Source organism: Alligator mississippiensis, chromosome 4 (assembly GCF_030867095.1).
Source record: "Alligator mississippiensis isolate rAllMis1 chromosome 4, rAllMis1, whole genome shotgun sequence".
Classification (NCBI taxonomy): Eukaryota; Metazoa; Chordata; order Crocodylia; family Alligatoridae; genus Alligator; species Alligator mississippiensis.
In genome coordinates, this window is record NC_081827.1 from 62,843,775 (window position 1) to 62,868,610 (window position 24,836).

The 24,836-nt window shown below is 43.5% G+C and overlaps 1 protein-coding gene across 1 annotated transcript in view; it reads left to right on the forward strand.

Annotated features, from left to right (window-relative positions):
* Positions 1-24,236: 24,236 nt before the first annotated feature.
* Positions 24,237-24,836, forward strand: part of SLC16A7 (solute carrier family 16 member 7) — a 150,519-nt gene continuing 149,919 nt past the window's right edge. The window contains exon 1 of the mRNA XM_059726042.1: positions 24,237-24,439. The gene's annotated coding sequence lies outside the window, so the exon portion shown is untranslated. The remainder of the gene's footprint in view (positions 24,440-24,836) is intronic.

Genomic DNA, 24,836 nt, shown 5'->3' on the forward strand with positions numbered 1-24,836 from the left:
CCAGAAGCAAACTTCGGGTGGCCCAAAACACATTGAATGGATCCAGACCATGCCATGACAAGAAATGCAAAACCTGCCAACACATCTCCACCACCCCCACTATTACGACACCCCACAAAAAACCCATCAGCATTCCTGCATCTTACAGCTGCACCTCCAGAAATGTAATATATCTCATCCAATGCACCACATGCCCTGATGGAAAATATGTAGGAGAGACCAAACAACAACTAGGTACCAGAATGAAAGTACACCAGAAATCTATCAAAGACAAGAATACCCAATTACTGGTGGGGGTACATTTCTCACAAGAAAACCACTCTCTTTCCAATCTCTCAGTTCTAATCCTCAAAGGAAACTTACAAAACACTTCTCAGAGACAAGCCTATGAACTTCATTTCATCAACCTCCTGGATACAAAAAATCATTGACTAAATACAGACATTGGATTTAAGACACATTATAACCTGCGTGAGATCTGACTCCCCAGGTACCTCTCCACTATTCAACTGCTACATTCATCCCTCTTTTCTTCCCCCCCCCCGTCTCTCAGTTTACATCTTCACTGACTACCTATCTTGCATGCATAGCAGCCCAGCCCCTGGCTTCTTTACTATTCATTCCATCCAGGAAGAGCACACACCAACTGCAGAGGCTTCCTCAGCCTGACGAAGGATTTTTAAACCCAAAAGCTTGCTAAAAAAAATTCCAACCATTTAAATTGGTCTAATAAAAGATATCAGGTTCACCCAAAGAACCTTCTCTGCTCATGAGGTCCATGAGAACTTAAACTAAAACATGAACAAAAATGGAACAAACAAAGCTGCCGAACAACATCAAACTGAAAGGGAACCTAACAGAGAACATGCACATTTTTCTAGTTTATACAGCACTTTTATGGAATTTTATCATGTATCATAATTTGTATCATAATACTTGGGGGTGTTTGTTTTCTGAAGGTGTATACTTATCAAACAATTTATTTTTTATAAAAAATGTCACCTACTTTTTCATTTGCATTACTAGAAATAAATCGTCCCCTCTAATGTCCAATGATTTAACAATTTGGTAAGACAACATGACATTGACTCAATGTAGCATATTAAGTAGGTATAATTGTATCACTAATTATGACAGATAAGTCTAAACTGCTATTTTCTAATTAATGGAGGTGTTGAAACTTGTGCTTCCATATAACCATCTGAGTATTTATTTATTGTCAAATATCAAATTCACCAAAATGTACAAGTTCAGTCCTCCCAAACTATTTGTGAATTTGGGTCAAATTTGACAAATATTTTTGGCTTTTATATATAAAAGGGAAAATGGTCCCACTTTAAACCTTAAAGGATTGCAAATCTAGCAATTTATTCTTTTTTGTTTGTTTCTTTGTTTTGGTCTCCTTTTGTGCCAAATAAAAGGAAGTTTTCAAAAGATTTGTCTTGACAAGAAAAAAAAATTGTTCGACTCTAATCTGTTTGATACTATTTGGTTCTGTTTGATAAGTACTGTTTGGTTCGGCATCCAAACTGAAAATTCAATTATTTATGCAGTCCTAAATGTAAATAGTCTTATTTTTGTAGTGAGCATATTAATGTGTGTCAGTACAGCAGTGAACAGGACCTAAATTCCTTTATCAGTGTTGAGGCTTCTCATAAGTAACATTAGAAATATTTATTTACTTGTGATTAAACAAATATTAGCTATTTTGGGCACTTTTGATCTTATTTGTAAAAAAGATTAGAATAACGTAAGTGCCAAGTACGCCCCAAAATTTCAGCAACACCCCTTCCCCCCAATCAATCAGAGGAGGAGAACTTTTCTCCACCAGACCTGCATTCTGTATAAACAGTACCCATTATAGGCTACAATAGGCATATATTTCAATCAGGACAGCGTGTGACAATACCCACGTGAACTACACTACTTCTGAAGATACATAATTAATTCTGTAATATATAGAGGAAATAGGAATATGAACCCTGTTGACTCAGGGCAGGATTGTGGTTTTTGAATGCAAGTGCCTAAATTATTACTGTTATCAGATGTTTCTTTTTACAATTCCTATTGGGAAATAAAAATAAATAAATAAAATAACAGAGTTCAAGCTATGTAAAATTAAATTTAGACCACTTTGAAAATCATGCCAGGTTTTATTAGATATTTTCAATGATGTGTATCAAAACCAAAAAAGAGTGTAGGTTGATTTTGTTTAACAAATATTACCCTTGCTGTATATTTGTTGTAATATGAAAAATTACTCAGCAAATGCAATTTCATTAGCACAAAAAAATCAAATCAAATGACCTTTTCCCCTTCAAAGAACCATAGAATTGACACTTTGCAGTCAATAAGATGCACATGGACTTCAGTGATATGTAATACAATGGCTAAAGCAACATATCCTTCAAGGCAACTACAGTTAACGGGTTAGCTAAGCATTTGATGAAGGTTGTAAGAAACAGAAACAATTGTTTTAATATATGGGTAGAAAATAATATCCTTTCTATCAATGTGGAAAATATCTGAACATCAAGTCCTGTTACCTATGCCAAGACTAAGCTAATACATTTGGGAGAGGATACAGAAGGGAATCTTCTGAAGAGTCAGATAAAGGTTACAATACTCTATAGTTGCTGCAGTCCATGCTATTCCCACAAAGTATTCATGGATATATCCCACATCATTTTTCACAAGTGCCCACAAAACACCTCCTTTACTGTAGTCAGAGCTCTATAGAGCTTAATATTTTTACTGGGATAGTAATTTATAAGGGCTGCTAATTATTATGTTTCAGTTTATATGCTGATCAACAGGTCATACTGAGATTATTCTCATGGCATAATAAAATAGCTGTCCTTGGTCAATGTCAGACAGTGATAAATAGATCATAGATGCATAGATTCATAGATTGTTAGGAGCTGGAAGGGACCTTGTAGATTATTGGGTCCAGTCCCCCAGTACCAGACAGGAAAAGACAACTGGGATCAAGTGACCCCAGCGTGGTGACTGTCCAGTCTCGTTTTGAAGATTTCCAGGGTAGGTGACTGCATCACCACTGGAGGGAGTTTATTCCACAGTCTGTGAAGGAGCTTTTCCTGGAATCGAGCCTGAAGTGGCCTTCCAGGAGTTTGTGTCCATTGCTCCTGGTCTTCCCCAGAGGTGCCATGGTGAACAGCTGTTCACCGAGTTCTTAATGTACTACCCTGATGTAGCGGGAAGCCACTACCAAGTCCCCTCTCAGCCTTCTCTCCTGTAGCCTGAAGAGACCCAAGTCCCTCAGCCTCTCCTTGTATGGCTTGTTTTGCAAGTCCCTGATCATACAGGTGGCTCTTCTTTGGACCCTCTCAAGCTTTTCCACATCCTTGTTGTAGTGCAGTGCCCAAAACTGGACACAGTACTCCAGCTGCGGTCTCAGCAATGCGGAGTACAGTGGGAGTGTCACTTCCTTAGTTTTGCATGAGATGCAACATTTAATGCATGCCAGTGTTTTGTTTGCCCTGCTAGCCACAGCATTGCACTGCTGGCTCATGTTCATGTGATGGCCCATCACTATCCCAGGTCCCTTTTGGCCATGGTGCAAGTCAAATTGTCATCACCGAAACTGTAGGCATGTTGGAGATTGTTTGCACCCAGATGGAGCACCTTACACTACTGAGTGTTGAACTGCATATGGTTCTGACCCGCCCAGCTCTCCAGCCTGTCCAGGTCTGCCTGTATCTGCAAGCTATCTTCTGGCATGACCATGCTCCCCCATAACTTAGTGTCGTCTGCAAACATGGCCAGAGAGCTTTTCATCCCCCACATCCAAATCGCTGATAAAGATGTTGAAAAGCACCGGTCCAACCATGGACCCCTGAGGGACTCCACTGGCCACTTCTCACCAGAATGACACCCATCCGTTCATGAGACTCTCTGGATCCTACCATGCAGCCTGTATTGTAGAGTAGTCCTCATCTATAAGTTATTGTCTGTTTTTATATTTTAGGTGAAAAATTATTTGTATTTCCTATTTTAATTACCTAGTATGAAGAATTCAGAAGGAGGTGCTAATTTAACCCATACTGGGCAAGTCAACACGTGCAAATAATCTAGGAGCAGTTTACTTCAGAGTAAACTCTCCCAGCCACGTGTCTACATATGCAGGGACATGGGAGCAGATTTGAGGCTCCTAGCAGCAGACTGCTCCTGTTCCTTGGGGCACTGCACCAGGCCCCTGCAGCAGCCAGGGGGAGCTTTAGGCAATTAGAACATATTACTTCACAGTAAGCATCTGCATATGTAGACAGTAATGTTTACTGCATAGTAATTAGCTCTAATCTCAAGTAAAGCATCTCGTATAGATGCACCTACTGGGTGCGTCTACATGCTCATTAATGAGCAGTAGTTACTGCACATTTAATTTAGTACTTGCTTAATGAAGTACTAACTAAATGTGCAGTAACTAGTGTTACTGTGCAGTAGTTTTGGCAAACACTTGTTTAGTGATGCTACTGCACTGTAGCCTAATAATGCCATGCAGTAGCTTATTAACACTGTCCGTGCCATGATGAGCTACTGCACAGTGTTATTAGGCTACTGCACATTAAGCATCTCGTGTAAATATGCCCACTGAGTAATTGTAAGAGGACAAGCACAGGTTCATCAGGATTGTGATGAGGGAGGTGTAGCCACACTGATTTCAGCCATGTGGTACCTGCACAGTGAAGAGAGCTCACTGTGTATATGCTATACAGCTGATGAGAGCTCACTGCCATGTCAGTGCATCTCCTGCCAGAGATGCACATATGCTGTGAGATCTGAGCTCACCAGTTGATCAGTGAGGAGTCTGGCCAGAGCCTCTGCTTTCATGCAGCTCCAGAATCCAGAGGATTAATGCCACTACTGTTCACCCTTCATCTTCACCTTTCCCCTTTCCTCCCTCCCTGAATTAAGTGGTATTGGGGAAAGAGGATCCACTCAGTCCCTGTTTTCATGTATCCATGATACTCCCTCTGGATTCCAGGGTCTAAGTGCTGCTGTGACTCATTCCCTCTTTTCCGTTGCTGCTAAATTCAGTGAGGTGGGGAAGGGCAAAAAAGATCAGCACTCACCCCCTGGGATCTGGAGCCACATGAAAGCAGAAAATCTGTCCAAATCCCACACTGCTGACCAGCTGGTAAGCTTAGAATTTATACCACATGCAGAGCTATGCTAACATGCTTATGAGCTCAGAAACCTCACCACACAAGTGGTGCACAGCCAAAGGAGGAGTATGACAGTGCCACTGAGCCCTCATGGGACAGCCCCTGAAGACAAGTAAACTGAGGGCAGTCTGATAAATCTGCTATGAGTGAATCACCCTTCCCTCCTCCCCCTGTTTTTGCTTAGGAGAGTAACATATAAGCCAGAGAGGGAAGGATCCTGGCAGTTGAGTAAGGACTAAGCCAGAGATAGTTCTGGGAGGAGACTGGCATTTAGAACAATGCTTACTATTATATACAAGGTGTTGTTGGAATGTACAGAACCTGGCACTTGGGGGGTTTACTGTGCTCTTCTTTGAGTTCTTGGCACATAAAGAATAGTAAGAGACACTTGCATGAGACTGGGGTGCAACAGTTGGCAGTAATTGTAGGGGATTAATCATTAATATTAAGCTTCTGAAGACTAGCTTACAACCAGATATATAAAAATTCAATACAAAAAGCTTCCTGCATTATTTTGTAGATGTTACACTGAGAAGTTTGGGAGGTTAGATTGGGTTTAAAATGGCCACCCAATCTAACTCAGTGATTAGATAGGTGTCAGAAGTCTGATCTAAGATCAGTTGGGGTAAAGAGAGGGGTGGGTGGAATTGGGTGTGTGTAGGAGTGGGGGTGCTAGAAGATCCGTGGGGGAGGTTGGTGGGATCAGAAAGCTAGTAGCTCAGTTGGGGGGTGTTGGTAGAGTCCAGGGGTTGACTGATCTCTCCCCTCCCCTCACTAAGGGATATTTTTAACCCCTCCGGCTTCCCCCATCCCTAGAAGAACAACTTTCCCTGCAGAGCAACCCCCACCCTCCCAATCTGCCCTCCCTTCTCCCCACCCCAATTTACTTACTGGTGACCACTGGTAAAACCAGAACTGAGAACAGTTTGCTGGCTCAGAGGGTATTTGGTGGGCTCAGGGTAGGGAGTGGTGGGGAGCTAAGAATAGCCTGGTAGCAGAGAGAGGAGTAGAAAAAGCACAGCCCCAGAGCTGGGACACAGCTGAGCTTTCCCAGCCCTGGGGCTGCACTTCAAACATGTACAGACATTGGGTTAGATCAGTCTCACTTTGCCTGTCAGGTGAACCAAAGCTAGATCAGGCCAGCCAATTTTTAATCAATCTAACTTTTGGAGAATATCTGTACAGTTGATACTTAGATCAACCTATGTAGGGATCTAAGTGTAAAGTCTGCCCATGGGTAAACTAAGTTAGATTGGGTGGCCATTTTTAAATCAATCTAACCTCCTGACATTTGTATGCACCCTATATCAGAAGTCCTACTTCTTATTTACTTCCAATTCTTGAGCATACAGCCCTTGGAGAACTGTGGCTTGTAATACATCTCTACTCAAAACTTTAAATCAGTCTAATTGCAGTTATTATAAAGTATCATTATATATGTCATTTTATACCCTTGCTGATTTTATTTTAAATTTAAAATAATTTTGGCAACTTATATAAGGTGCAGTTGGTAGATTTCTTGGGATATGTGCAAGCTAAGGGAAGGGAGGATAATGAATTGCTTTTAATTGACTGATTTCTTTCAAAGAGTGAAACTTTCTGTGCATCTTATTACTACTAGTAATGCATTAAACCAGTACACAGGGATATAAACACATCCAGACTCATTGGAATTTTTTTGTATTTTTTTTGTATATTTGTTTTATTAATATCAAAATATTGTTCACAGCATCAGGCTATGAATTTTTAGGAAGTATGTAGAGAAAGCAAACACTAATGGAAAAAGTCCCATTGTACTTAATAGAAAAAATGAGAAATTACATATTTTTGAAACATACTACAGAATTTATTAAAAAATTAAATACCTGCCATTGAATTCTGAAGAATGATTTAAAACTTAGCATTGAACTAATTCTATAGTAATTTTCATAGAGGATTGTTGAGAGATGGCTTCCTTCTTGTGCATTCGTATAGCACTTTTCCCTAAAGGAAAATGTAAAAGTTTCTCAGAGGATTTGATAACCATCCAAACACTTTCCATAGCTAATACAAACTAGTTGAATCGCTCCTTCATATAATACTGGGTATGATATTTTGTAAACAAAGGTTTTGTAAAGCTATCTTTGTATACTTCATACTTTCCTCTCTACCTTTAGCAGTTTAATTGTTTGTTTGTTTTTAATTATGAGATGTTTCTGTCAGGGCAGTGATCTCCTTTATGGCTCAAAAGCACCAATCACACTTCATGGGATATCAAGAAGTCTCTATGAAGCTGACAAGAGATCTGTGCAAGTGCAAGACTGCACAGCTGGGAGAAGCTCTTGAAAAATAAGTGTTTTAATAAATCCTTTTTTTCCCCATTCAAAATGACATATAATGTAAAAGTACCATGTATAGCTCTATTGGCTAGAAAGAAAATACATTATACTTGATATATTTCAAAAGTCAATTTTTTAAGTACTTCAGTTTTAAAAGTTCTTGTTTCAAATACTTGTACTAGAATCCCCGGAGGTTTGTTTCAACTCTGTTGCTCTCTTTATTCCCATGGATGGAAACCTGGGAATAGATCCTTTCTAAGCTTTGTTTATAAAGCTTGTTTCTTTTGATTCTGCTCCTTAGATCAGCTAATGGATTATTCTTAATGTCCCTGATTCTGGCTTTGTCCCATTTTGTTTGCGCTTATTCTGCAGTCCACTATGTCCTGAATTTGCAGCTATCTTATGTGGCCTTGTGTCCCATTGAAGTTTAGGCTTTTCCTTTTACCATTGTTTTTTTGTGATTGTTTGATGGTTGTACCTAGACCATTGTGGCCACAGGTCCTTGGCACCCGCACAGATGCATTTTGTATGTTGCTTTCTTAATTGAACATTATCTAATTGTTTCTGTGTCCTGTCTCTCATTCCTCTGCTGGGCTACAGCAGGCTGTATTTCATGGGAAGCAGATACTTTGTTCTGTGACTCTGTGGGTAGGATGACCATAATTATTTTAGGGAAATCCAGGAGGAAGTGGTGCCAGGGGACGCACGCATGCGCACACAAACACACACACACAATCCTGTGGCTCCCGGGATTCCTGCCAGTCTGGGATTTTTGCTTAAATTTTCACAATGGCTGGGATACTGAGACAGCTTATAAAATCTAGGACTGTCCTGGCCAATCCAGGATAGTCACCCTACTCATGGATGATTTTGCTGGGTAACTAATCACTCCTGAGAGGCTCTATTGCTTTTGTTAAGAATATTAGAACTACCTTTGCCATTGTCTCTGTCATTCTGCCTTATTACTTTGTGGGTATCTAATGGAAGACATTTTGTTCTCAAATTCCTTTGTGGGGCAGAATAATTTTAATTTTTCTGTAGCATACTATGGTCCATTGTCTGAAGACAGTGTATCAAGAACATGTTCTAATTTTATGGATTACAGGTCTTGTGTGAGTGTCTTTCCCACTGTCCACCTTCCAAAAACTGGAGTAGTGATCTACTGTGACACTGTAATACCCCTATGTACTCCATCACGGGCCTGAGGGTAGCTATTGCCTGACAGCAAACTTTAAAAAACAGATTTGAATGGGAAATTGCAGAGCAGAAAATCATCCACTGACTGGATTGTGTTAAGTATGGTTTAAATAGGAGCTGTGGTTTCTTATCCCAGTACCTGAGTTAGCTTTGGTGACTCCAGGCAAGCAGCACCACATTCATGTATATGCACATGGCTGCCAGGCAGCCTGGAGCACAGCATCATCTGGTAAGTGGGGGCAGATTAGAAAGGGCAGGGGCTGGGGATGCTGCTCAGCTGGGCAGTACCTGGGGCTTGGGGACAGGACCTCAATGTGCAGTGGCACGGCCCTGGAAGGGAGTAGGACAGGGATAGGGGCAGCTCATGTGGGGGGTGGGGGTAGGGGGCTGGCTCCCCACTGCTGTGCACATTCCCAGGGGGCAGGGGAAACCCTGCCCCCCAGATTTGCATGTGGGGCACAGGTGTAGGCTGCCTGCTTCAGGCTCAGACTCCAGCCCCGCTAACCTCTTTTGGGGCTTCCGCAGTCCAGTGTGTGTGATGCGTAGGTGCAAAAAACAGTAGGGCCATGCAAGAAAGCTGCTTGCTGCTGCAAAATCCACACGACCCTGGTGACACATCCCCTGCGGCACTGCCCCTACTGTAGCCATGCATGCAGGGGATGCATTGCCTGCATGGCCCTGCTGTTCTTTGCAGCAGTGGGTTGTACACACTGGGCTGTGGAGGCCGTGGGGGAGGGCAGCAGGGTGGGAGCTTGCAGCAGGTACTGTGCAGCCTCTGCCCCATGCACAGATCTGGGGGGCATGGGTCCCTCCTGCCCCCTGAGAGAGTGTGCCACAGTGGGGAGTCACCCCTCCCCTCAAGCCCACGGCAGGCAAGCAGGGGCGGAGGATCCAGGCTCTGTTCCGCTGCAGCAGCTGCTGCCTCCTGCCGAGGGGTGGGGTTGGGGGTCTGTGGGAGGCCTTTTAATCACAGAATTTGTGGGTTTTTTAATAAAAAAAAATTGTGATTTTTTTTTTTTTTTTATCAGGGAAAACCAGGATCCTTGGTGATAAATCACTGCAGACAGACAAAACAGGAGTGGAAGAACTGACATTCTTAGGAACCCTAAGGATGCTTCTCTCTATACCCTCCCCCAGCAGTGAATGTCTGACTGCTGCTCTTGCACCATGCATCCCTGCATACTACCACCTCTCAGAACACAGTACTGGCCATAGAATATACAGAAAGGCAGAAACCTGTGCTGTAAATTCCTGCACGTCTGCAAGTGCTCTAATACTTGGTATGCCTCTATCTTGCCGTGCTTCATGTAATCCCTGGTAAAAATGGTATTTTGGTGTTGCATGACAAGGGACTTCACATGGCCATGGTAGCTGCTGGGTATAAGGCTTGTGAAAAACCTTCCTAAGGACAGGGTGGGCAAAATATGGCCCATGGGCCAGATCCAGCCTGCAAAGGGATTCTGTCCAGCCTGCAGCAGGTCCCTTGGCCGCCTCCACCCCAGGTCTGGTGGCAGCTTGGGTTGTGGTGTATGTGGCCGATCCTACTGCCCCCAGAAGTACAGTGGGTTTGGGATGGCGTGGCGGCCAGACTCGCTTCTTGGCAGCCCTGGCAGTGGCACCTCCACCCTGCTGTCTGGGCACCCTGGCTCCCCAGCCCCGCACCCACTGCTGGGGGCAGGACCCATGCAGGCAGGGTGCACAGGAAGCAGTGTTCAGAAGTAGGATGGAGAAGTGAGGCTGGGATCACAAGGCAGGATGGTGGGGCAGTGACAGCGTGGGGCCAGGGCCCAGGGAAGAGCTGCAATCCACTCCCCACATGTCTCTGTTGGTGGAAACTGCACCCATTGCAGGGGTGTGCAGGCAGCGGGTCATAGCTCTGCTCTAGCCCCACGCTGTCACCACCCTGTGATCCGAGCCCCAGCCCTACACACCTATCTCGCTTCTGAATGCCACTCCTCACCCACCTGTGGCCCCATCCCAGCCACCCGGCCGAGTTGGGAGCAGAGTTGCTTAATTCTGGTGAGCTGATCCATGGAGGGTTCTGTTGAACTGGCTCACAACAGCTCACCAAAACTCCCAATGTGGACCTGGGGCCCAAATAATTGCCCATCCCTGTTCTAGGAGCTAAAGATGACACAGATTTAAATGTCTATGGGTAGGCTTACTTCAGATCTCTGTGAACCAGTTCGCCCTTATGGTGCTACCTTTTCTTGCCTTTGGAGTAATTACAGACTAACATAGCTAACTGCTGCTCTCTGCTAAGTCATGGTAACTCAACTCTATTTTATTCAGGAGAAAGCTGTCTCAGAACCATTTTTGGCAGGATGGAAGCAAACAGATAAAACATTTAAAGTAGATTCAACAGGAATTCTTTTTCCCTTTGAACAGTAAAATTGTCCTGCAGTCCATGCCTACAATATTTTCTTCTAGGCTGATTCTCCCTGCAGAAAGGGAGACCTATAATTTCTTCAATAATTCAAAGTCCCTGGGGTGGACAGAGATTCCCACACTGGAGCTGTAGTGTCTGGCAGACAAACTGAGGCTTGCTGGCATAGGGAGTTATTTCAGGGCAACCTTGGTCTGTTTCTTGGGACAAGTGACAGCACTGTGGAGACACAAGGGGCTCTAGGGACCCTCTGTGGATGGGTTTGTGAGCCATCACCTCTTTTTGCTGCCAACATGCTTGCTGAGTGGCCAAAAAATATAAGTTTTGGCAGCAAATTACTGGTGGCTGCTCCAGCACTGCACACTACTGTTGCTTCTCTACCCTCTCTATTACCAGAGCCAGCTGTAGCCTTCAGCTACAGGGAAGATGCAGGATGTAGGAGGGAGGGTAGGCAGGGGGAGAGTGGGAGGTTGAGATGCCCCCCATTGGCCCATTCTGTTTACCCCCGCCTCCTCCCCCCCCCCCACTTTCCCTCGTAACCCCCTTAGGTAACATCTGTGGCTTGTGCCTGGCTCATCCACTCATGATTTTGCTGCTATTCACTTGTAGGCATAGGTGTATGGGAGTACCCTGCAGCCTACCCCACAATCAATATTGTACTTCACCCCCTTTATACCTTCCAAGAGAGAACAACGTAGGAAGACTTGTACATGAGCACTTTTACTGAGTTCCCTTGCCCAGAATTCATGCCTTCTGAATTTTCACAGAAGAAAGATATCTGGCTGAGAACTTAAACATCTTACAGTATCTTAAATCTCTTTTACAAACTTGAGGGACATTTAAAGTGGAAGATAAAAACCATTTCTGTCACTTCACCAGTAACAAAACAAAATTTGTGTAAGGCTGAGCCTGTTTTACAGTTTTGATGTATGCAAAGCGCAGTGAGCCAAAATACTGGTATTTGGACAAGTATATTACACTAGCTGAAAATGGGGCCCACTATATATTATGAGGGCAAATTGTAATGATTTCAGAAGTTTGTTGGGAAATTATGATTTTAATAAAGTAATGGAGGCAAGATATATAGTACCTTCCCTGTTTCTATATCATAGTACTCTGAAAGCAGTGAATAACATATGAATGTGCTTCTACTGAAGAATGATTGTCTCTACCAGATGCTCCAATTAGAGTTTGTATTTTTTATTCCACTTGTTAACTTGGTAAGTCAAAAATATGAGATACATCAGAAGAACAGCATGCTTATCTTTACTGAGAATTTGGATTAGTGTATATGTAAACCATCCTTTCTTAAATTTTTGGTGCATCCAGGATTAGCAAAACAGAAAGACACTTGGTAAAGTATCACAGTACTTCACCCTGAAAAGTTGTGCTTGTATTATTTAAATATTTTGATTTCCTTAAAAAAAAATACAATGGAAGGAGACTAGCTTAGCTATAGGCTTTGACATTTTTTAAAATATAATTTTTATTCATTATAGATCCAATTATTTCCTCAAACACCTTCAGGAAACTGTCTTGGCCAGGCTGAGCCGACTCGAGGTGATTTAGAAACTGCTCGTTCGTCAGGGCGGGCTGGTGAATGGAGAGGCTGACAAGGTTTACTGGTTGTAAAAACTTTACTTACGTCGTGGGTGGCTGCAACGGAAACGGTCCGGTCGTCTGAACAACACTATGAGTTGCTCCAGCTGGCGAGGCCAAAGCCAGCAAATCCGTTCATAACTTAAGCCGGCGGGAAGAGGGTACGTCTGGGATTGCGTTCGGCGACGGGAAGAAGGATCGATAGGTGATCAGTCTATCGACCAGCTAGCCGCAAGTCGGATCTCTTTAGAGGCACTCTGCAGCGTGCTTAAAGTTCTTCGACTTGGGCGGAAGTCGCGCTAATTTTTAAACGGCCAGCAAGCCAATTACCGGCCGCCACGTGTGAATAATTTAGCACTGGCCAATAGCGAGACATGAATTTGCATTCAAAAAGCGGGAACTCTTTGCACCGTGCATTTCTGTGCTGCAAAGGGAAAATGCATCCTGCAAAGACAGCTGCAAATTGGTGGGAACTCTCTCCTGCACGCGGGTTCTTTATGCAGCAAAAACCCTCACTGTGCAAGAGGCTCTCATGTGACAAGAAAACTCCATAGTGCCGAGGCACCAAAATCACTGGGTTATGACAGAAACAAAATGACATAGTAGGAAAATAAATTCACCGTCACAATCACAGCTGTCCCCAACTCAAAACATTCGGAAGTTAGAAACATTTTTTTCAGTATGCATATATTTTAGCATTTTTAAGTAATTTCAAACAAAGAGGAATAAGAAAGCACAGACCATGGTAAACACACAGTTTGCAAGCTCCTATTGCAGTAAATCAGCCACACACTCAAATGTCTCTGCCATATCATACAAGGAGAGAAGTCCTTGGTTTTTGCTTCTCAAGTAGTTTGGGTCCCAGTGTAATCATGAAATGTTTCAATAGTTTTTGTAAATATGCGCTTACAGACATAGGTACAGAATGTTCAGTGCACAGTATTATCTTGAAACCAATTGACTCTGAAGGAAGATTTTAAGCACCATCCTCATGACATCCATGGTTAGCATTACAACATAATCACTATAATCTCCTATATTCATTTCCTAATAATACTAAAAAAAAAAAAAAAAAAAAATTCACTTTGGAGGAAGAAAATAGCTATGGTTGGCAAAAAGCTAGATGTACCATCATCATAATAAAATACTATCCCTTTATTAAGAATATATATCCCAAACAAATGTTTTAAATATACACTGTAAACTATACACTGTAAACGTGATTAAATGTTAAAAATCTTACCTGAAAATAGGACTTCATGATAATAGGATCTTACTTTATAGAAGACAAACCTATGCATTGCAGTACTTTGTAGAGTTAAAGGCTACTTATATGTTCTATTTATTTTCTTGGTTTTTTAGTTGCTCTCCCCACACCCCTGCAAATCAAAAACAAGCATTCAGTAAGTTAAGAAAATCCTCCAGAAGTCAATGTAATATTTCAATTCAATGTCCTAGAACAGGAGTGCTCAACCTCCAACCCATGGGCCAGATTTGGCCCATGGAGGTATCACATCTGGCCCGCAAGGCTCTGGAAATTTGGTCAGGAAATTTGGTGGCAGGGGAACGCTGACCATTAATATGATCACTCTTTCTCCTGCCAAATTCCCGAACCCCAAGCCCTACCAACTGGGGCTGAGCCAGGCTGTGACCCCTTCCCCTGTGGGCTGGGCCATGTACCCCCCCACCCCTCGCTTCTGGATTGGGGCCAGACCACATCTCCTTTTCCCTCATGGGGCCAGAGTGGGATGGGCCTGGACACCTTTCCCTTTCCCCTTCCCCCCACCCCCATGGGGCTTGGATAGGCTGGGCTGTGCCCCCTTCCCTCCCATTCGGTCTGGGTCATGCCCCCTTCCCCTGTGGGGCTGGGTTGGGGCCTGGCCACCCCCGCCCCTTCCCTCTCCATGGGACCAAGCCAAGCTCCTTTCCCTTGCAGGTCCACATTGGGACCAGCCTGCCCACTGCGCCCTTCCATGCAGCCAGATGGTGCCTGCCAAGCTTGCCCAGGTGCTTGATCAGGAACATCAGTTAGATCTGGCCTGCAGACAGACCAGGCACTGCCAGTCCAGCCCATTGGGCTAAAAGGCTGAGCACCACTGTCATAGAATATAAGGAAAGAATCTAGACACAGAAATCTTGAACTCTATGACATTGATTGATTAATTATAATGAAAATAATAGATCAGCTTAGCATAGATCCTATCATTCGAGTTAAACTCATGTGAAAAGAGAATCAAAATATCAGGATGCAAAAGTTAAGGCAAATTCTGAATTTGACATTTAATTATTTAAATAATTCTTAGGATGAGAAATTTAAGGGATAATCTTGTAAATCATAAATTGCCTGGAGCTCTCAATTTAGAATGAATTTAGTTATTATCAGGGACATAATAAAAAACATTTAAAACCATAGGTAGTAAATAATGAGTTCTTTCACCAATTTAGAGCTGTAAATCAATTACTTTTTATCCTCAGAGCGAGATATGGAAGTCAAATTGTACTTTGAACAATATTCTTTCTAGTCATGACTTTTTCATGAATAGCCAGACAAAAATATGGGGTAATATTTATTTAAAAAAAAAATTTGACTGGTATTTGTTTAGGTTATTCTCCTTCAACATAAAACTACATGATGATTCATAATGTAACCCTGGGCGTGACACTACACGCGCCCTCACCTGAATAGTGGGATCCTGGGGTACCTGGTAGCCAGTAGCCCTGCCCAGCCCCCCTGGGAAGCTGCTGCAGTGCCCCCGAGCAGAGAGCCTCCCCTTCCAATCAAGCACCCTTGCAGACAGTTCTCAAACTATTTACAAGATTTAATTATTTACAACATAATAAATAATCATTAAATAAGCACATGGATATACCGACTAATAAACCCTCAAAAACTTATTTACACAGTCTCTCACTTGCACATGGTGTACTAGGGATCCTGTGTGCACTGCCCCTGGCAGGGTATCTCAGGGAGCGGGACTGTCTGTGTCCCTGCACTTGGTTTGTGGACGCTCCCTGGCACTGGCGTCCGTCTCCGTACTCCTGGGATCTCCGGGCAGCAAGCGGCCTCCGGGCAGCAAGAGGCAACTCCTCTGCAGTTCCTGCAAGACAGATTTCCCCTGCCTTTGACCCCCTTCCCCCGCTCTGCTGGGAGCAGTGTCTGGGCTGCAGGCTGTAGCAACCCTCCTGTCCTGCACAGCCTCACAGCTCTGGCAAATGCAGCCCTTCCCTGGGCTTTGCCTGCCCTTGGGGCCCCTCAACCATCAGGGAAACTAGGGCAGACTCCAGCAGTTCCCCACCCCCCAGCTCTACTGTGCTCACCCAGCCACATTGGGCTGCAGTCAGGTCTTCGCAGACTTGGAGTCTCCAAACAAGCAGTCCTGCCTAATTCTGCCGCCGCAGCCTCCTGGGCCGGAGAGAACTGGAAACTGTGTCACTCCCGTTTCAGCCTCTGCTGCAGCTTCAGCAGAGCACTCCCAGGGGCTCTCCGAGGGACCACTGTGTTGAGACTTTAAATCTGGTCTCCAGCCTGTCCCTCAGCCCCTCGCTCTTGTTCTCTCCCACGGGAAAACTGATCCCCACTTTTAGCCAAGCCTCTCAGCCAATCGCAGCTCAGGGCCCTTCCTGGGCTTTTGCTAATGGCTCTATTTCAAAACTTTGCTGGGGTTACATCACCCCTCCCACTTCCAACAGAGCTTCACTTGCCCTCAGAGCCTACAGTGTCCCCCCTGGGACAAGCTCTGCCTCTGCCATGCAGCCCTTCCCATTCTGTTCAGGTGGGTTGATTTTTTAAATGCTGCTACAATACCTTTTATGTTGCACAGATAGATTTTAAAATCACCTTTCAAAACAAATTGGGTAGAAGTCTTTTTTTGTTGTTGTTGTTGTTGTTCAGGTCCACAGAATTCTACCATTAAGTGTTCACATTTCAATACCTTCAGCTACTTCTTGGTGTCCAGATGAGTGGGTTTGCAAAATAAAGATAAATGACATTGGACTCAGTTTAGCACTTATTTACTGGAAGGGACCTACTTCTAGACTTCAGTTCTGAACATACTTTTACGAGAACTACACTCCTGCAACTGATATTCACGTGACATGTAGACAGCCAGTAAGATTATCGTGTTATTTTTAAAACTGCTCATGTCAAACGCAACATCTTTGAAGGTTATATTGTTTTAATACTAGCTATGACTTGAATAAAATGTATGAGGCCACTATATTGTTCTAATTATCAAGGTGTGCGTCTTCTGTGGCTCTAATTGGAGAAAATGGGGTAAGTCACACCTAACCATTTTAGAAAAATAGCAAGTTACACCAAAAGCAGACGATTATGTGCTCCTTCAAGGACCAGTAATAATGACGCTTACATATATTAACGCTCTTTTTCTGATTGCTACACATACAATATACATATAATAGCTTTCAAAGCAGGAATGAGTTTAACAGCTGCTTGCATTTGGTCAGCTGAAATTTACTGTGGAGTCATTGTGACGATGAGATTTTGGTCATCTGTCCTTTATGTGCACGAGTCTTCTTCACTTTACCCTGTTGGATGATTTTTATAATTGAATATGTCAAACTATATTTCCCACAACATGTTGAATACCATTCCAGAGCTGACAAGTATGAACAGTAAAATGGTTGCTATATTTTCAGCAGCATTAGATGTGATACAGAGCTGTGGAGAGGAGATGATCAGTGGCCTACCAGAATTGTTACCTCTCTTCTAGAAGAAAGTTTTATTATCTCTCCCAGGTTTCCAGATTGCTTTTCTATTATATATTTATCTTCTACACTTCTACTGACTGTCTACCTGTTTCAGCTGATAAGTGCCAGCTGTCTCAAATTCTTTGTGATGCCCAATAGAGAGCAATAGACTCTTTCACATTTGAGTCTATTGCTGTGGTTACTAGCAGTGTGTTGTATTCTGTGAAAAGAAAGTCTGGAGTAGGCATTGTCTCTTCCTTATACGGAACACTGACCGCCATAAAACCACACCCGGAGGCTACTTACTATTCACATTTATTACACAAGTTGAAATTCACAGTATCTTGTTTTCGAGTAATTTTTGAGCAGCTCTTATGCCAAGGAGAATGATGTTTACATACCAGAGTCTTTAATCAGAAACATCGCTATATGTTAGACACCAACTCAGGAAACAAAACATACCATATAAAACAAAATACTAAATGCTTTCTTTTTTAATGGAAATTTTTCTGAGATTTCATCATCTTTTTCAGATTCCGTTTTATTAGTCACCTGGGGCCTATGAGTAGTGTATTCTACACATCAGCATGAAAACATGCATGTAAAAAATAACTCTGGGCCTGATTCTGCTGCTTTTATTTCTATTGAGTGGTATATTATTCTACAAGTAGTTCCATTATTTGTCTTACAATACAAAAATTAAATTCACTTTATGATCAGTGATTCTATTCCAAACTGAAAGTCATTGGAATTGTTACATATACATACATAAGATGCTACTTTTAGGTTCCTAGTTAAAGGCTGAGTTTTGTAGTGAAATCAGTTCAGTGCCTTGGTTATATAAACCCTAAGAGTGTCTCCTGTCTAAAACTACAAACTTACTCATTAAAGATGGAATGACTTTATTCTGAAAATTAGTTTTAAGAGTTAAAATTAATTTTAAATTAAGAAGTTATCATTCACAGTCATACTCCTTTTGACTCTTAATAATCTTAACTACAGAACATAATAAAGTTTTAAAAATTCCCATTTACTTTAAACTTCGTGAAACCTTGTGTGTATGCAACATATGCAAAGCTTTTTTTCAAGATTAAAGGTAACTATTTCCCTGCTCTACATTGGAACTGAAAGTTTCTTCTGCAGAGGATGAAGAATATTATTCACTTATTGAAAATTCCATGAAGTATTGCAATCTTTCTATAAATGGTTTTGATTCCTGTTGCTCCACATGAGACTGAGTATTTTTCTTTGATGTCACAGGGATACTATCTTCTCTGGGAACAATGGGAGGTGATAGTCACTTCGAAGGACAGCATGGTTTCATGGATTTCTCCACAGTGGTATATAATTATCTATAGGATTATAGTTAACTATTATCTTTTCCCTGTGCTCATGTTACTCAAATTGCCAACTGCTCAAATCACAAGCGAGACTTTATAAAGGGGGATAAGGCAATGTGCCGCGTTTATTGATCACATGAGTTAGACATAGAGAAGACCATTCATACAAACACACAAATCATCATACACATCATTACACACAGGCATACACATACACAAAACAACCATTTCATCTACACATACACCAGATAGTTACCAGTAATAGTTGCTCAATTTCAGCCCAGGGTGGCCAACCCGGGCTTATTGAGTAGATGATGATGATTTGAAGATATCAGATATGAAGATAACAGCTGGAGTGGGGTGAACACATGCATCTGTGCTCCAATGAAACAGCAGTAGAGAAAGAGACTCACTGAACTTGGCATTTTCAAAGTGTTCTTTTATAGTTCTTTTTAAGTGTTCTTATCAAAGAGTACTGTCCAGAGAGGGATGACAAAAGCAAGCACCAGAGTTAGTGTTAGGGTATAAGGTGAGGTATAGCTTCACTAGCGTGAATGAGACAGAAGGCATGGGAGAGATGCACCCTACAGAACAAATGAATCCGAGATGTGTGAGCTTTTGTGAGTTTCCACTGATGTCACAATGAACCTCTGCCTACAGTTCCACATAAATTCTATTTAACTGATAACAAAATTATGAGGAAGAGAGGATTGGCAGAGATGACTTATAAACACGAAATGTAGGTTAGTGGCAACAGCCTATAAAATTGTAACAGGTTTGTGGTATGCCCGTTCTCTCTCTCTCTTTCTCTCACACACGTGTATACACACATGCATTCACACACATACACACAGAAATTTATAGATGTAGATCTACAGTAATTTAACTCAGTATCTCGGGATTAGTTTGTCTAGAAGGTGTACTTCTACACTGTCAGCTATCTAAATATGCACATTGTAGAAAAGAATGACAAACCTAATTGCAGCCCCAACTTTACTGCAGCCACTTGAGAGAGAACAGGTCTAGGCTCCCTGCTAAGACAAGCAGACATACATGTGGTGGTATGCAGCAACATTCTACAACAGGTTAGAAGAGGAACTGAAACATTTTATATGCAAGTGAAATTGCATGAAATATTCAAGCAAACAAAATGGATTGACTCAGTATGTGACTTAATCAGGCTACTAGAGCGAATACCCATGTACTTGCACCTCCCCACCCCAAACTGCAGGATTGTTCATGCTCCTTAAGTAGTGAGTACCTCAGGTTTTTGTCTAATAACACTTCCGTATGTTTGCCCCATAACACAGACTCTTGCTGCAGCTCTGGACTGGGATTTGAGGATGTACAACAAGCAACTTGCTAGGTCCTTACCACGCTGTTGCAGATAGAATGAATAACAGGACATCCCAATCACCTTCAATGGATGGTGGACAAGGCTATACTATACTGTTCCTGAAAATCACAAGTTGTATCATGACATATTACATAATGACAGTTTGCTCTTCTGAATGTACAGAAAACCACGAAATCTCTAGGAAAAAGACTCTATTCTGGTGTTTACTAATTGGTCACTGCCCCAAATTTTGTGAGGCTATGTCTATGCAGTTTATTCAATGACTATTTAATGCAAAATATAGAAATGGTACTGGCAACTGGGAGCAAGGACCAGAAATCTCTCTATCCCAGAAAAATGCACACTTCACTGGGCTACTCATGTTCCTAGTGGCTTGTTTGCTGACCCCATGAGTCTTGCACTCTTTCCTGCCCAGTGGCATGGGTTCAACAGGACAGGTGGAAGATGTCTAACCCATAACCTGATGCTGTGGTTAATGCACTTTCCTGGGAAGTAGGAAATATAGCTGACTCCCTTAAGGTGAGGTGGATTTGGAACCAAGGTCTCCCTGTTTTGAGCTGTGTATCTCTCTGTGTAGATCAGGAGCATCATATTCTGGAGGCAAGATGTGCTTTTGAGGCTAGTTGCAGCAAACACTTAGATGTCTTAGAGGCACAAAAACACATGGTCCCATTTATTTGTTTTGCATTTTACAGGTAATATCCAAGATTTTCCATTGTCTATAATTTTTCTAGGGGAATAGTGTGTGCCTGAATAGGCTTTCCATGGAAAACAGCTGCCAGGGCTTGTCATGCTAACCATGCAGCCTGGATTTGAATATGGACAGCTTCTCTATGAAAGATCTTTTGCCAGCTTCTGTACTTATTCACACAACTGCAATCCCATTGACATCATTGAGGTGGCATGGATGTAACTGAGAGAATCTGGCAACAGGCCTTTATTGAAGCTTATTCCCCCACACTCTGACTAATCATTGCTTGTTTTTTTTTCTTGTCTTTTGTTTTGCTGGCCTTTCTTTTAAGTGTATTGATATATTTCCTAACCATGGGCACCTTAGTAGTAGAAGGAATATTGGCTGAGATCATGTTTCAACTTAGAGCTACTCAGCCTATTTCAGAAAGAAAAGCCTGTCATTTGCATAAAAGGGATTGCCTTACTGTTTGCATTTCAGTAGGCTTGAATTTTTGGCTTCACTCTGTATGGTGCTGTAAAAAATATGACAAAATGGCCCCTAACTATACTGAAGAGCCTGTAATCAGGGCAGATGATATACCACACTGTATGGTGCCAAAAAGGGGAAAAAGAAAAAGAAAAAAGAAAGAAAAGGAAAAGAAAGTGGGGATAGGAGGGGAATACAATACATCATCATAGCATTCAAGTTTCAAGTTTAGGCATCTTAGAGTTTAACAAATATTCATACAAATTGTAAAATAAAAATATTTTCCCCAAAAACAATCACTTAAAAAATCCTCCTTTCTCTCCCATTGACATAATAAAACAGAACATCTTCCCATTCCACATACAGTTTTACCTTTCTCCAGTGTATATAAAATTTCACTTCCCATTGTGTTCCAAAAGGTTGGCTCTGATTAAGATATAAAAGTAATAAAATAAGAAGAAACACACTATTTTTTTCCAGAGGACCCGACCTACAGAAGTTTGGAAGAATTTAGTTCTCTCTCTAAATAACCTCTTCCGAGGATGTGTGAAATCAAGTTTTTTTTAAAGGCAACTATAACTCAAAGTGTATTCCTAATATAAACACCAACCAACCACCAAATTTCAAGTCCTTGCTCTGAAACAAAGGAAAGAAAAAAGTAACCTGAATGTGTTTAATATGGACTATATCTATCTATCTATCCATCTATCTATATATGTATGTATATGTATGTATATAGGGTCCATAGATACATAGACAGTCCACATATATAATTTGGACTCTCCCTATAGAGACATAGTCTATATATGGACTATATATGTATTATAATATGGACTCAGGGATAGATGCAGGGTGGTTGGGGTGCACTGGTGCATTTGCACCTTTTAATTGCTCCCTTTTAATTCCTGGTCCACCCAAAGTTCAAAACCAACTTCCTAGCAGTGGCAGCAGCATTTCTAGTCAGGCTGTGCTGAAGGATTCACTTGACTTCATGGCTCATTATAATCTACCTGACTCCTTCTAAAGACTTCATTCCACAGATGTTAACAACCCTCTCTCCTTTTTAACAGTCTTGATGTTCCATCAATCGGGCCAGACTTTGTTCTGCCAGTTTGTTCCTAGTAATGAAGCTCCTAGTAAAGAAGCTCCTATTTCACAGCCCTGCAGATTCTTTTTTACTCATTCCAATGAAGTTAGTTTTGTTTTTGCTTCAATCTTAAAGCTAAATAGTACAGTCCTTGGCCCCTGAAGTATTAGTAAAGCTTCTAGTTTCTTTTTAACCAGATAAAAATGTGTGCTGTTTCATATGTGATGGCACACTTTACCATCTGCATCCCTCTCTTCAAAATTCTAGATTTGCCCATGTGTGGACTATACAGATCTATAGATACCCGCCAAAGAAATATCTATATATTGCAGCAAGGGAGGTTTGAGTTGGATATTAGGAAAAACTCTCTCACTAGGAGGGTGGTGAAGCACTGGAACAGGTTACCTGGAAAGGTGGTGGAATCATCATCCTTGGAGGTTTTTAAGGCCCACCTCAACAAACCCTTGGCTGGGATGATCTAGTTGGTGGGGTGGTCCTGCTTTGAGCAGGGGGTTAGACTAGATGACCTCCTGAGATCACTTCCAACCCTAATGTTCTATGATTCTATGATATATATATTATTTTGGGAAATGTTTCATGTTTCAGGTCAAATTAGCCAGATCAGTTCAATCCTTTTCACTGAGCAAAAATCAATCGTTCAAACATCATATGTGGTGGTGCAACCAGCAAGTATCCTCCACCCTACTTTTCAGCCTGTGGCTTCAGATACTCCCAAATCCATTGGCAGGCACCCTACGAGCAGGCCCAAGCCCGGAGGCTTGGGGTTTGGATGTCCTTGAGTCTTGCTTGCCTTCAGCCAACAGCCACAGGAACAAGCTAGGGAGGAATCCCCCATTTCCATAAAGTAGGTGTGTAGCTGAGATCCTCCCACTGGAAGTTGGCCACTGGGAAGCTAATTACAAGACTCGTAGGGTATCATGTCTGCAGTGCATTTGGAAAGGGGTACACCCTCCACTGTACAATGCCATTTAAATCCTTTTTGGCTCCAGTACCAGACCAGTGTAGTGACTACACTTGATCTGAGCCACAAAGCTGAGAAGCAATAGGTAGATAGATATAGATTTTTTTTTTAATTTAAATTTTCCATTTTCCAAGCCAAATTAGCCAAAACAAATTCCAAATCCGAGAGTCACTCCAGTACCGTAAGCGGCCCTACTACTGGCAAACATTCTCCCCCCCAACTGGGGCTTCAGATATTTCCAAAACTTTTGGAGAGCATCCTACTTGCAGGCCCAAGCCCAGTGTTGCGGTGCCCCCCAGCTGCTGGGGGCATTCGTTGTTCATGCGGTCACCAATTGCGACTCGGCGCTTGCCACCCCCCCTCACTGCTGACACCACCACAGCTGTCACAGGTGGTCCCTGCTCAGCCCACCCTTGCCGCTGACATTACCGCGGCTGCTGAGCCCTGCTTGCCACTGCCATGGCCCCGCCCTGGCAGTTGCTATGCTCCCCCAGGCTCGGGAGGCACAGGGTGTTCATGGACAGACAGACAGACAGTCAGTCCATATAGAGAGAGAGAAAATCTGTTCTTGGAAAGGGCTGGATCCAGCACCCAAACTGCAGGCTGTTGCGCCCACAGAGCCTGCAGGCCCCATGCCAAGCGCCTCAGGTTCAGCAAGGTTGCAAGCGACTGAACATGAGGTCAGGTCAGGGCAAGTGTCTGGGGGCTCCAGCTCTGCCAGGAAGGAGGAGACTCAGGGGCCCCGGCTGCCCCCAGCTCCTCAGGGCACTGCTGAGCAGATGGGCAGCCCGGCTGGGCTGCAGGGACTCCGCAGGATCTTCGCCTGCCCGCACCCCTCGCCGCCGCCGGCCGGCCCAACACCGGGTTGGGTGGCCCAGGAGGCGTCTCCTGGAGCAGCCTCCGCCCCACACGCCGCCTGATGCCCTTGACACCATTCCCGGTGCCGTGTCCCGGCGGCGGCAGGTCGGGACCAGCAGCAGCCACCGCCGCCGCCGCGCCCGGCCCCGCTCCCTCCGCCTCCGCCGCGGCTGCCGGACACGTCACGGGGCAGAAATAAATAAATAATCCCCGTGGCAGGGAGAGGAACCGGCGGCGGCGGATTAGAGCCAGCCCCAGAGCAGGTAAAGTACCCGGCCAGGCGGAGGGAGGAAGGAGGCTGCGACCCCGCTCAGCCCCGCCGCGGCTCGGGAGGAGGAGGAGGGCGGTGGCTCCGGGGGAGGAAGGAGCGGGGGGGCTTAGCATCATGGCCCGCGTCTGCTCAGGTGCCCCCTCCCCCGGGCGCCGCCGCCTCCGCCTCCCGCCGCTGCTGCCGCAGGGCGGCCTGTGTGTGTGCACTGAGTCCCCGCACACCCACACGCACACGCGCGGGGGGGCATGCGGCCGCCCCCCGTCGCACTGACAGCCGGGCCCGCGCTGCCGCACACACGCATATGCGCACACACATTAGCACATACATATGCACACACACATGCACACCCCCCCAATCCCGCCGCTGCCCCCGCGTGTGTGTGGACGGCG